General features: G+C 40.3%; 1 protein-coding gene across 1 annotated transcript in view; it reads right to left on the bottom strand.

Moving 5' to 3' along the window:
* FAF1 (Fas associated factor 1) overlaps positions 1-14,698 on the bottom strand; it is a 305,800-nt gene that overhangs the window by 192,134 nt on the left and 98,968 nt on the right. The window lies entirely within an intron of this gene.

Raw genomic sequence — 14,698 nt, 5'->3', positions numbered from 1 at the left:
ACTTCTGAGAACCTGACAGATCCCCCAGTTGACTGCTAGGTTCAATTTTGCCAGTATTTTGTATATATTCTAGTTCAGTTCTACACAATTTTATAAAATTAATTCAATGTTTCCCATTAGGCAAGATCTTTTTAAAGTATAAAGGATTTTCTACCAAAAAATCTCAGAGTTTTAGATGGATAGATATGACACATGGTAATTAACATTTCCATTTTAAATTTTCAGATTTATACAAGCTCATGTCAACAGAAGTCCAAATTTACTGTAATTACAGATTATTTACATTAACACAAAATAAGAAATCAGTATGTAAATTTAATGTTTGTTGTAGCTAATGCAGCAGGAGATGGCAGATTAGGTTCAAGCAGCAATCAGTTAGAAAATCTGGCTAACATGTAAATGAGCAGAAGCCCTTATGTTTACATTCTATTGCATTTTAAACGTCAGGATTTTAAAACTGTCTCATGAGCAGATGTGAAAATAAAACATTAATCTTACCATTATTATTGAAGCTTTTAAAGTAACTAAAGCGAGCTCTAGCTCCTATCCAGCTAAACAGACAATACTAATAATTGCAGTTGCAGATTACATCATTCTTAATTAACACTCTGCTACAGTTGTTAACATACACCAAGACACCATGTCACAATCACCACTGCTCTGTAACAATCTTAAAATCGCAGTTGAAGAATTGGCCTATTACTCTGTCGGTACTTTTTATTTCCTATCCAGACACGTGATTAAATTGCTCAGATAAATTAGAATGTGTACCAGAGGAAATACAGCGTCTTCAACAATCTCTTGAAGAAACCAGATTTTTTTTTAAAAAAAAATCCACATGGCCAAGCAGCTTTTATCTGTTATGGTTCAGTAAGTTAAAAACAAAACATTACAAGCCTTTAAGTAGTTCACAGAACACTTTGCTATAAAACGCCAGACTTCTGTTCACTAGGGTGGCAACCTGCTGAATCCAGTCTGCAGGGCATTCACAAAGATGGCCTGGGAGTGAATATGTGGGGGGAAAGGGAAGAAGGACAGGATGCTTGGGGCCACATGAAGTCTTGTGAACCCCTTCCCTTATGTTTGCCATTGCCTCCTTTCTGCACTTTGGCCAGTTGGGATGCAGCATTTTGGGGAGCAGAGGGAAGGAGGGCCAGGGTAAGAGAACACACACAAAAAAAACACCAGAACTGGCAAAACAGGTGGCAGGGAATTTACTCCCTGGTGAATTAAAAGACAAACATCCTCCAACTTCCTCCCTTTTTATTTTTTCTACAGGTTTTGGATGGCTGAATGTGGTAGTCTATACCAACTAACATCATTCAAACAGGACATGTAGATTTAATTAGTTATATTTATATATAAAGATTTCATTTTTTAAATGTTACCTTAATACATCAAATAAGACTAGGCAGGTTTTCAGAAAAGTTAACTGTAAGAGGTTTTTTTTTTGTTAAACATTGATAACTATGTCTTTTAAAGATAATTAGGGTGTGCTGAATCCAAATATGGTTGTTACCAAGCTGTATGTTGTGTATTAAGATCTCTAAAGAGCGAACAAAGCAACACACAGAAATTGCTGAAGTGTAAAACTTTTATTTCCTTTTATTTTAGGATTAACATACTTCAGTCGGATCTTAATTAGCTGCAGAATGTAACAAAAGTGATCAAATAATATGCACAACCTTTTTCTAAAGCTATTGTATGTCAGTTTCTTAGTTGCAAGAGGTACTAGAAATATTTTAATGCGTTATGCAACCATGACAGAGCATGTTTACATGGCTCTTATAACTTGAGCATTAGCATCTTGAAACAAAAGTATACACGCTGATTAAACTATCAGAAACTTAAAACGAGTGAAAATATTTTCTGTAGTAAACATTAAGTAAATATTTTAATGCACACAAGTTAAGTACACGTTAGTGTCAAGAAACTTTGGTATACAGTGGAAGATATCACCTTATTAGGTCACTTCTTATATGGACACATCTACTTATCGATACTGTCCTTAAGCACTAAGGGCAGGTCTACACTGCGGCTTAAGTTGATCTAACTTACATTGCTCAGGGGTGTGAAAAAGACACACGCACCCCAACGATGCAAGTTTTGTGCTGTTCACACAAGACAATCTCCCGCCAATATAGCTTCCGCTTCTCACTGACTGGAGTAATCATGCAGATGGGAGAGTGCGTCTTCACCAGACATGCTAAGAGCTGCAGCTGCCTTGGCACAGCTGTGCCGATGTAGCACTGTTGTGTAGACTTGTTCTAAGTGTCATATTGATGCAACCAAATTCCAGTTCTCTGCGTTTGCATGTTCCTGTACAAATAAACCATTCTATCCTGTACCACTCTGGGCTCTATTGTGCAGCACAGAATATTGCCTTCATGCAGTCTTCTGGTATAGGTGGGAATGACATGAGCTGTGGCACCAGACCTCTGTCCTCTGGTTTCCAGCCCATTGTATTCGGAAGAAAAAGTACTGGATTTGGGCAGTAGGTGTTTGTATTATTAGCGGCTCAGATTAAAATATTGCAAGGCCCTCCTTATTATCTTTTCTGGAAGCACAATGAAGTTCATCCTATTACTTGTAAGAGGCACATATCTGCCTTCCAGCACTCTTTAGATGGGTCTTGTACCTACTGGGCATTTTTGTCTGATACCACTCTGAATAGATATCTTGTAGTAGCTGTCAAACACAACATCTATTCTGTGGAAGTGTGTTCCAGTCCTATGTACTGTTTTTACAAATACATCTGCAAGGTATTCAAATCTTTTGGCTCCACACTGCTCCAGTCTTGTACCAAAGCTTGTGCACCTATCACAGGATACCTTCTCCCAACAGAGATGATTGTTGGTGGGCAGGGACACCATCTGTCAGTACATCACCCAGTATTGCTTTTGTGCCAATTCTTAGACTGCCATCTGTCTGTGCTAATGCCAAAAGGACAGGCATTAACTCGTGTTTCAAAATCTAGAAATGCACAGTCCTACCAGCTTCACAGGTAGTTTCTCCATGAAGCTGTCCAGTTGCACTTGTCCTAGGATCTTTGCATTCGAGGGGGTGTCTTGTATGGCTTCAGTAGCCAGATTTTTTGTTGTAATATCTTGCAATGAAGTGGGTGGTTCCTCCACAGAGAAAACCTTAAACCTTTGAAGTGTTTGTATGAGTGCATCCTCATTTTCATTGTTGTTGCTTCCTTGCCTTTCTTGACTCATTATGAAAAAGATCACCACCCAAGCCAATATGGAACATGGCTCTAGTATCTGCTGGGATACAGGCTCTCAGATTGTAAAACAAGGCCCATCTGCTGAGGGCTGAGTGAGTCTTGGTGATGTCTATAATTCCACCTTCTTTCTTTCCTATACCATTAAGCCACTCTTGGCTCTGATCAGGGTCTACTTGGTTGAATTTCTGACATGATCTCTTGACAACAAAGTTCCCCTGCTGGAACTCCTTGAGCATTTCAGCTGGCAGCGGATGCATTTCTTTGATGTAGGTGGCACCTTACCTTGCATAGCTTTTGTGGTCATATCTCAGGAAGAATGGCAACATGCATTTGAAAGTGAAGAGATGCAGCTCCCAATTTGCCTCTCTCTGGGCACAGCTGAACACAAATATGGCCACCATTTCCATGTACTGTCACCGAAACCTGAAGTTCACAATACTTTCACCTTTTCTGATCAGAAATGTGGAGGTGAAATTTTGAAATCTTTATGAAGTACTAACTGACATGAGCTCACCATAAAAGAATGTGACTGATTGGTTTTGCCAACATACTTTTTAAGCTCTTGATCATGCGCCACTATACAATCCAAGAGTTGTGGATGTATCAGGTATCAGTGCTCAAAATGTCAGTTTGTGAGCCCACATTGCCCTGGCACATGACTTGCCTTTCATAGCTTGTTTTTATTGTGTTTGATCCAAGAACTCCACTTTCCATCCAAGCATCTGCTAGCCCTGAAGACTGAGTCTGATGGCCAATAAGTTTTTGACAGTTCACTGAAATATGGAGCCCTCCTAATTGTGGAATAAGCCAGCTCTGTGCTCTGGAGTGACCCGCTGTAGTTCCATCAGTTTATGGCACAGAACTTCATCAACAGTTAAAACCTCATACGGTTGCCCAAACATGTATGCATCTCTGTACAACAGTATGGACGGTGTCTAACGCATAAGCAAGGGCTCGAATGGATTGGCAAGTATCCAATGGTAGTTATTTCTCATTCTGGTGTCATGTGTGTGACAAAGCTCTGTCCTTGTCTCAGTAGGTCCCGCGCTTCCTGGCAGATTTCGCTAGCCTCGGAGGCTCACTGTGACCCTTCACGAAGTCCTTCTCTCTCTAGGGGCAAAGGTCACAGCCTACTGAGCCATTTTCATCATAAGCCAGCAAGGGAGGTGAGGAAAAGCCACCCTCCCTCGCACAGTCTCTGTTGTCTCCCAGTCTCAGTTATTAATCAGAGAGGGGAGGGGGAAGCCTGGGCCTGCCCTCTACTCCAGGCTCCAGCCCAGGGACCCTAATAGTAGCAGCTATGGTAGCTGACTTTTTGGAAATAGAACGTGTACAATTCCCTGGGCCACTTCACCACAGCAGCCCCCACTCAATATCTTTTTCACCGCTACCTCAGGGCCTCCTTCCTTTCACCTGATATGGTTTGTACTGCTTAATTCCTCCAACAGCGTGGCTTCCTCCTACAGCTCCTGATACGGGCACCCAACTGACTAACTGGGAGGCTTTTAACTAGTTTTGGCCAGCCCCTAATTGGCTTCAGGTGTCCCAATCAACCTAGCTATCTTCCCTGCCTTCTGGAAAGATCTTAATTGGCCCCAGGTGTCTTAATTGACCTGGAGCAGCTGCCATTTATTTATCCTGGTAACAGAGATTTGGTTAGCCTGGGGCTAATGTATCTGTCTCCCACTACTTTTCTATAGCCATCTGGCCTTGCCCCGTCACATGTGCAATTGGTTGAAATGTGTCCATCCACATTCTGGGTTCTCGTTTTGACGTTTAATGATGAAGGCCATATCAGACGCAGTTGCCCACATAGCAGTTTTTCAGTTTTCTTCAGATCCAGAGTATCATTGTTTGCAAATATGGTCCCTCAATACTGGTTTAGTTTTACTATTTCTTGCATCGGCTGGTATGTCTGTGTCAACTGTATTTAGGAACACTGAGTGGATGTTGTCTGATGGCTTTAGACCATTCAGCATCACATCAGGGGCAGGTCCTCTTTGCCAAGCAGTGACTTGTTTTGCACAGAATGATGAGAAGCATCATTTATGTCAATATTGTTGGCTGTACAGGGAACCAGGATGAGAGAACAATAATACCTTTCTCAGTATCCATAGTTAGTAGGGTTTTCTCTGTTGGGCTATGTTCACTTTTAGTATTCCTTCATAACTAATGCAAATACATAATGTGGTCAAATACAGCTGCCTTCATTATCTGTTCGCTCATCTTCAATGTAGTTACAGAAATGAGTCTCTGTCTGACGCATACTTTTTGACAAAACATGCAGCAGCCTCCAATCCATAGGTTTCACTAAACAGAACCATCTTGTATTACAACATTCATATCTATACTGGGATGACTACAGCTTGCCACACATGATACATTGGATGCAAATGCACTTGTTTTCTGCAACCTCTGGTTTTTGCCTTTTTCAGTGTATTGGACACATCAATGACTGTGCTGCACAACTAATGCTGTCTTTTCTGAATGAAAGATGGACTCAGTTCTATCAATGGCCTCTCTGTATTCAGCATCTTGCAGTTTATTTTTTTATGAATGTTGCCTCCCTTCTTCTATGCAATCACCTGCTTCGTGCATATCTTCTTCACTTGATTACTGGCAAATAATGCAGAGAATATAAAAAACTGGCATGGAGTTCCTGTGACCAATACAATTGTAACCAGGCTCCTGTAACCAATACCAGTGTCATAAACCACCACCTCATCTAACTATTGTGCTGTATCTGTAAAAAATGTCACCACTACCACTTCTGTTAATTCTATTCTAACAACAAAGCACTCTGTACTATAAAACAAACACTAAACATGCAAGAAAATGATTTTACATATACAGGAAAAATAACTTCTATGTCATTATTAACTTATTTCTCATATTATGACTAAGGTTGACCAAATGCTATAAAAAGTTGAATATTAGGGTGCAACAGGTGTTAAAACTATTTTGTTCTTAATAGACTGAAAAGGAATTGTGCTAAACAGTTTGATTTTGCTGATAAGTTCATGCACTTTCTGTTGGTGTATCGAACATTTCTGGTGACCACACTTTATTTGCAAGTTTGAGAGTATAAATGTCAGAATTCAGCTTGGTAACAACCATTTTCCAAATCAGCAGGTTCAAATTATGTCAGAAAAAGTTGTTACCAACTTCTAACAAAAAAATGTTTCCCGACCTCTTTCAAAGGATCAATTCTGAGATTTCCATCAAATCTAAAATTGTGATTAGAACCGTCATACCGCTAGTCTAATAAAATCTCATCCCACAAAATGATTCTACGGCTAAACTATAACCTTTATCCATGATTTTATCAACATTGAGTAGTAATTTATTGTGCCTTTGTTGACTTAAAATTTTGTTGTTGTTATATCCAGCACACCATGAATGGTTGTAGATTCAGATCTGATGAAACAAACTCCTTAAAGCCTATACTGAGGCTTTATTGCAGGCCAAGAAAACTGTCCTATTAGCCTCCACTGAGGCTGCCAAATTCCACCCCAAGGAGTTATCTAACAACGTGGTCTTACCGCCCTAATCCTGAATGCCTACAGCCTGCATCAGAGCAGAGTACCAAGTGCTGCAAAGAATGAGAAATATCATTCTACTGTGCTGAAAAGATTATGCACATTCAGGAAGGCATCTCAAACAGCATGAATACGTTTTGCCTATGCCCACCAACCAACAACCACTTGCATTCCCAGAGTTCAGCACATTCACTCCTTAAGAAGTTCTGGACTCCCTAAAGTAGTCTCAACCAAAGATTTGTGAAACCCACCAATACCCTTCCTGGCTTGTGAAAGAGAGTCATGAACAACTGACTGAAATAGCTAATACCTCATTCAGAAAAGGAATCTTCCCTTCCTCCTTCAAACATGCAGTAGTCCAACCAACACGGAAGAAACCCACTATGGATACTTCAGTCCTAGCCAACTACCACCCAGTGTCAAACCTCCCACTCCTGGGCAAGCTCACAGGGAAGCTAGCAAAAAGGGCAACTACAAGCTCATCTAACTGAAGCTAACATTCTAAAACTGCTCATTCTGGATTCAGGCCAGGACATGGAACCAAAATCATCTTAGTGGCACTGATGGATGATCTCCTGTCAACAAACAGAAGACAGATATCCATTCTCATTCTCCTATACCTCTCTGCAGCATTCGACACTGCGGATCATGAAATACTGCTGTTTCACTTGAGAGAGGCAGTGGGGTCCTGGGCTTTGCACTAAAATGATTTGAGTCCTTCCTGGAGGGATGCACCCAATGAGCAGTGATGAGAAACTGCACCTCTACCAGAAGGCCCCTCACTTAGAGAGAGAGAGAGAGAGAGAGAGAGAATAGATCCTTGTGGAACTCTACGTTCCATTTCAATCACTATGTGAAATGGTCAGACAACATGGACTCAAGTGTCAGCAACATGTAGAAGATACATAACTCTACATATCCTTCACCACATATAACCATGCCACTACCACCAAGGTGGACCAGTGTGGCTTAGATGAATAAGTGCTAACTGAAGCTGAATCCGAACAAGACATAGGTGATGCTGACTGGGAGAGGGGAGTATTTTGAAGAGCTTGCAAATACACTGCTGTCTCTGTTGGATGAAGATACACAACTGATTAATTCAGCCTATGTTCTAGGAATCCTGTTGGATTCCTTGCTGATGCTAAGCTCTCAGATAATAGCATCCATGAGTAAAACTTTCTACCATCGCCGCTTGGCTAAGAAACTCCATCCCATTCTGACAGACGAAGAACTTGCCTCAGTTATTCATGTTCTCATCACCTCTCTGTTAGATTACAGCAAAGCTATATACCCGGATATGAAGCCTTCAGCACTTAGGTAACTCCAACTAGTTCAGAATGAAGCAGCACTTCTCAGCAACACCGGTTACTGCAAAAATATCATACCTGTCCTCCATTCTCTAAACTGGTTTCCCACAGAATTTTGACTCAAGTTCAAAGTCTTGGTCCATATAGATTCCAAGGCCAGACGGTACGACTGAGATCCTCTAGTCTGACCTCCTGTATAACACAGGCCACAGAACTTCCCAAAAATAATTTCTAGAGAGCATATATTTTAAAAAAGCATCCCCCTCTTGATTTAAAAATAGTCAGTGATGGAGAATTCACCACAACCCCTAGTCAGTCATTCCAATGGTTAATTACTCTGTTAAAAATGTATGCCTTATTTCGACTCTGAATTTGTCTAATTTCAGCTTTCGCCCATTGGATTATATGATACCTTCCTCTGCTAGATTGAAGAGCCCATTATTAAATATTTGTTCCCCATGTAGATACTTCTATATTGTAGTCAAGTTACTCCTTAACCTTCTCTTTGTTATGCTAAATAGATTGAACTCTTCAAACCACTCCATGACCTGGGCCCAGGATAGCTAAAAGACCATTTAAAGCTCTGGGACAAAAAGCGTGGTTGAGAACTCTGCTCCTCTGACACAACGGAACTCTCTACATAAGACACAGTTCATCTGTGCAGGAGACAGAACTGTCTCTAAGGGCAGTCCAAGACACTGGAACAAACTGCCCCAAGAACTAAGGACCACCTGACCTCACCACTTTCCACTTCAAAAGCAAAGCACATTTCTTAAACCTTATCTTTTCTAATATAAGCACATAGCAACAGAGGGGTGTGTGTGTATTTTATACAGACACACAAACACACACACAAAGACACTATCAAAACAAGACACACTGCTGCTCATGCTTCTCCCTCAAGGGAGAGGATGAGAGAACAAACACATGACAGATGTGTAGTCATACTGCTTAATGCACTACTGGAAGGCACTCAGATACTACTATGGTGATGAGCGAGGCATAAAAATTGAGGGAGAACAGAACAGAAATCTTGGAGATTTTGTTGTTTAAACTGTTCAACCACTTCGCTGTAATGTTTAGATACTTGCTCTGATCAGTGGAGCTGTTTAGATGACTCAGCCAATCTTGACGATTAGGTTAGATCAGGAAAACTGTATGATTGTAGGAGAAGCTGTGTATACACCACACAGGAGATGGAAGGACCCTTGATGTCAAGAACAGGAACAAGGTGGGAGCTTGTAGAATTATAGTCAGATTCTTTCCTTGAAGGAGGACACGTGTGTCAAATGACTTATGTCAAATCTCAGATTTTTGAACCACCACATTACTGGAAAGTAGGGCTGTCAATTAATAACAGTTAACTCATGCAATTAACTAAAAAAAATTAATCGTGATTTAAAAAATTAATTGCAATTAATCGCAGTTTTAATTGCACTGTTAAACAATAGAATACCAATTGAAATTTATTAAATATTTTGGATGTTTTTCTACATTTTCATGTATATTTATTTCAATTACAGCACAGAATTGAAAGTGTATATTATTTTTTATTACAAATATTTGCAATGTAAAAATGATAAACAAAAAAAATATTTTAGTTGACCTCATACAAGTACCGTAGTGCAATCTCTTTGCTATGAAAGTGCAACCTACAAATGTAGATTTTTTTCTTACACAACTGCACTCAAAAACAAAACAATGTAAAACTTTAGCGCCTGCAAGTCCACGCAGTCCTACTTCTTGTTCAGCCAATCACTAAGACAAACAAGTTTGTTTATATTTACAGGAGATAATGCTGCCCGCTTCTTATTTACAATGTCACCAGAAAGTGAGAACAGGCATTTGCATGGCACTTTTGTAGCTGGCGTTGCAAGATATTTATGTGCCCGATATGCTAAACATTTGTAAGGTCTCACTTTCAGGTGACATTGTAAACAAGAAGCGGGCAACAATATCTCTTGCAAATGTAAACAAATTTGTTTGTCTGAGCGACTGGCTGAACAAGAAGTAGGACAGAGTGGACCTGCAGGCTCTAAAATTTTACATAGTTTTATTTTTGAATGCAGGGGTTTTTTTGTACACAATTCTACATTTGTAAGTTCAACTTTCATGATAAAGAGATTGCACTACACTACCAGTATTAGGTGAATTGAATAATACTATTTATTTTGGGTTTTTTTACAGTGCAAATATTTGTAATAAAAAATAAATATAAAGTGAGCACTATACACTTTGTATTCTGTGTTTTAAATGAATTGAATATATTTGAAAATGTAGAAAACATACAAAATATTTAAATAAATGGTATTCCATTATTAACAGTGCGATTAATCGTGATTGATTTTTTTTAATCACTTGACAGCCCTACTCTAAAGCTATTATACGTTATGATTATTTATCTCTAGTACAAACCAGGAATGTAATTGATGAGACAGACAGAAAGGACAGTCCAGTGGTAAGGATGCTAGTCTAAGACTTGGGAGATCTGAGTTCAAGTTACTGCTCTAGCACAGACTTCCCGTGCGACCTTGGGCAAGTCATTTAACCTCTGTGCCTCAGTTCCCCATCTGTAAGATGAGGATAACAGCACTTCCCTACCTCCCAGGGGTATTGTGAGGATAAATAAATTAAAGAGTTTGAGGTGCACAGACACTATGGTAACAGTTACCATATAAGTACCTTATATAGATAGATCACTATCCAGATCGATTTCATGAATAAGTGACAAAGTTTCTTAATGTCCATTTTAATGATAGAAGTTACCTGTATTTCTTAAAAGAGGGATGCTGTCAAACTAATCTGAATTGTCACTGACCTAACAGTAGGCAATAAATAGTGTAACTGGGTTTGGTACATTGCTTCAATTAAATGTGTTTTGATCTCCATTGATGCTTTAATTGGTGGCAAGCTTCCCCTTTCATCTAGAATTTATGACTTAAATGTGGATGATTTGAAGTCTAGATCATCTCCCTGAAGTAGCCACTAATTAATCATCATTTACTATCCCAAAGCTTCCAAATTTATTTTTAAAATACCCAGAACTAATTCCCACTGAGCAACAAGTTTAAACTGTGAAGTTGTGACAACAATAAACCTTGATTTTACCAAGCAATGCGATATTATTTTTAAAGCGTTCAAATCAAGTGGTCACATAATATTATGATCACATCATTTTCCTCCAAAATATAAAAGAGGACTCAGAACTCATAAGTATCCCTTTAAACTCTATTTTATTTCAATTACAATAAATACAATTTTAAAGTGGAGCAGCCATCTCAAGCTCTGGGCATCTTTACAACATTAAACAATTTTCAATAATACAACCAGAACTGGTCAAAAAGATCTGAATTTTCTAAACTGATTGAAATGCAGCAGCTTATAAACTTGGTGAAAGATTTTTTCAAAAATTCAAGACTGAAAGTTTTCCACAATGTAACCATTTTTCAAACTATCTGCGTGTACACAACTGTTCACTGCCCTTGCACTTAGAACTGTAATTGCTACCATCAAACAGAACTCTAATATACATATTAACATAGCCTCTTTTTTCACCCCTCACTGTGTGGCTTGTCCAAATGCCTGCACTTCTAAAATAGATGAGCTTTGCCATGTCCAAAAGGTTAACAAGTCTGACTCTGGTGGTCCAATGAAGTGAAGAGCATTCTGAAAGTTCACAAACTATCACAGAGTATATATTACTAACAGTCCCCGCCCCCACTTTTTAAAAAAAAAAACAAACTGCAAGGACATTCCCGTACGAATGCCTCTACTTATCACAGCTATGGCGTTATACCACAAGGAAAGGCAGTCTTTCATGTAACCTAGCCCCAAGCTTCTAAGGCTCTAGATTCTGATTCAGCACATTAGTTAAGCTTGTACCTAATTTTAACCACGTGAGTAGTCCCACTGACTTCAACTCTGGACACAATAGCTAAAGCTATTTTCTAATAGGCATTTTGGATATGATACTTTGTGGTGCATGACCAACTTCCAACGATACATGACTGAACCCTCAAACTAAACAGGAATATCTCTATATCAATCCATAAAAGGGTGAGGAAAGGACGGGAATTAATCTTTAGATTTTTAAAGATGATGTACAAACCTGTATTTTTCATTCCTTCTCTACCCTCTAACCCTTTTCCTCCCCAACATTGAAGCTGCTTTACACTTATCATATTAGTTTAAATGCTTAATTGGGAGCCTTAAATCACTGCTCAATCCAGTTCTTAAGCACCACAACCACCAAAATACCAGTATGAAAACACACCGTATAGATGCTGAGATGGAAGGGGAATTAGCACCCAACTCCCATTGAAAGGTTATGCAAATTGAGTACCTAACTCCCTTGACTTTTAAATTCAAGCCAGGGTATTTATTATTCATTGCCTCTGGGAAGCAGACTTTTGTGAGCAAATGCCTTATGATAATATTGGAATATATATTACTAGTAGTTAAGATACAAGACTTATTTTTCCAATTGATTCTTAATCATTATCCTCAGTGACATGACTGTGTTGGCAACTCTCTCTTGCAGAGAGTCCAAAGTTCTTCTATCCACTTACAAGGTTAGGTTAGATTTCTTAAGACTATTAAAATAAATTGCAAACAAGCTGCAACATGTGGCTCAGGTCCCAATTCAACTGTGTCTACTTGCGTGATTTTTGGTTACAGTACAACAGGGGTGAGCAAACTTTTTGGCCCGAGGGCCACATCAGGGTTGCAAAACTATATGGAGGGAAGGCTGTGCGTCCCAAACAGCCTGGACCCCGCCCCCTATCTGCCTCCTCCCACTTCCCGCCCCCTGACTGCCCCCCTCAGAATCCCCAACCCATCCAACGCCACCTGCTCCTTGTTTCCTGACCGCCCCCTCCTGGGACCCCCGCCCCTAACTGCCCCCCCCAGACCTCACCCCCATCCAGCCCCCCCTCTTCCCTGTCCCCTGACTGCCCTGACCCCATCCACACCTCCGACCCCTGACAGGCCCCCCCGGGGCTCCCACGCCTATCCAACCCCCCTTGTTCCCGTCCCCTGACCGTCCCCACCCCGACCTCCGCCCCACCCAATCTCTGCCCCATCCAACCGCCCCCTGCTCCCTGTCCCCGATTGCCCCTGGGACTCCCCACTCCCTTACCACGCCAGAGCCAGCCATGCCACTGCGCTGCCCGTCAGGAGCGGCGGGCCAGAGCACTGGCAATGCGGCGTGCTGAGACTGCGGGGGAGGGGCTGGGGGCTAGCCTCCCTGGCCAAGAGCTTAGGGGCCGGGCAGAACGTTCCCGTGAGCCGGATGTGGCCTGCGGGCTGTAGTTTGCCCACCTCTGGACTACAATTATAGCTATTAGACTCAATTACTGTGCACCCCCAAGTGGCAATGTAATAATGGTAACTAGGCTTTTACTAAAAAAAGAACAGGAATACTTGTGGCACCTTAGAGACTAACAAATTTATTTGAGCATAAGCTTTCGTGGGCTACAGCCCACTCCATCAGATGCACAGAATGGAACATATAGTAAGAAGATATATATATATATATATATATACACACACATACAGAGAACATGAAAAGGTGGAAGTTGCCACACCAACTCTAAGAGGCTAGTTAATTAAGATGAGCTATTATTAGCAGAAGAAAAACACCTTTTGTAGTGATAATCAAGATGGCCCATTTCAGACAGGTTTTTACTAGTTACATGCATCATTCTACATTTTGAAAAAAAAGAAATATCAATTCCAATTTTTGGCAATCAAAGTATAAGAATAACAACTACAGTACTTATGCGAAACAATCTGTTCCACCTTGCGTTTAGTTGTGGCACTCCGAGCACGCTGAAGAAATGCAGCTCTGCATAAGCTTGAAAGCTTGTCTCTCCCACCAACCGAAGCTGGTCTAACAAAAGATATTGCCTCAGTCATCACGTCTGGCCAATATTAATTTATGGCAGTGAGAATTACATTTCACTTCTCAGGGAATAATTTATTTTCAAAATCCACAGATGTCTCATTAAGCTATTTTAACATAGTAGGTTTTTATTTGAGGATTTAAAACACTCAAGTGTAACATGGAAGAGAATTTAAATTTCCTTTAATTGAAGAGAATTGTACAGCATGTCTACGTGCACTCAACTATCCACAAGTCCAACAGGAGAGGGCAGCATTGTGTAACACTTTAACCATTTGGAAAGGAACATGGCTGAACTGCTGGTGACCTGATAAGGATTTTTAGATATTTATGTTTAAAGTAACTGCTATCATGTGATAAATCCTTGAAGGCCAGCATCCACTATTGTGGGCACAAAAATTGCATTCATTATACATCATCCACACTTAGCAGTAGCAAAAATCTGTGCATACACTTTATACAGTTTAACCTTATGGCAGATGAGAGTTAGAGAATTTGTGTTTGCAAAATTTCTTTTCAATAAATGGGTTTTGAGGTTGTAAATCCTAAGACTTATACACAGTGGTGCAAGTAGGGCAGTACGGTACACCATACCATTAAGAAATTTATTGCCGGTACACTGTACTGGAAAGACACAGGAGCAGAACGTAGTGCTGCTGGGTGGCCCCACGCCGGCAGCTCTTCCGGCGCAGTTGTACCGCCCCTGCAGTCTCACCTC

The sequence above is a fragment of the Lepidochelys olivacea genome (assembly GCF_965140295.1).
Source record: "Lepidochelys olivacea isolate rLepOli2 genome assembly, chromosome: 8".
NCBI classification, from domain to species: Eukaryota; Metazoa; Chordata; order Testudines; family Cheloniidae; genus Lepidochelys; species Lepidochelys olivacea.
This window is presented reverse-complemented; position numbering and strand designations above follow the sequence as displayed.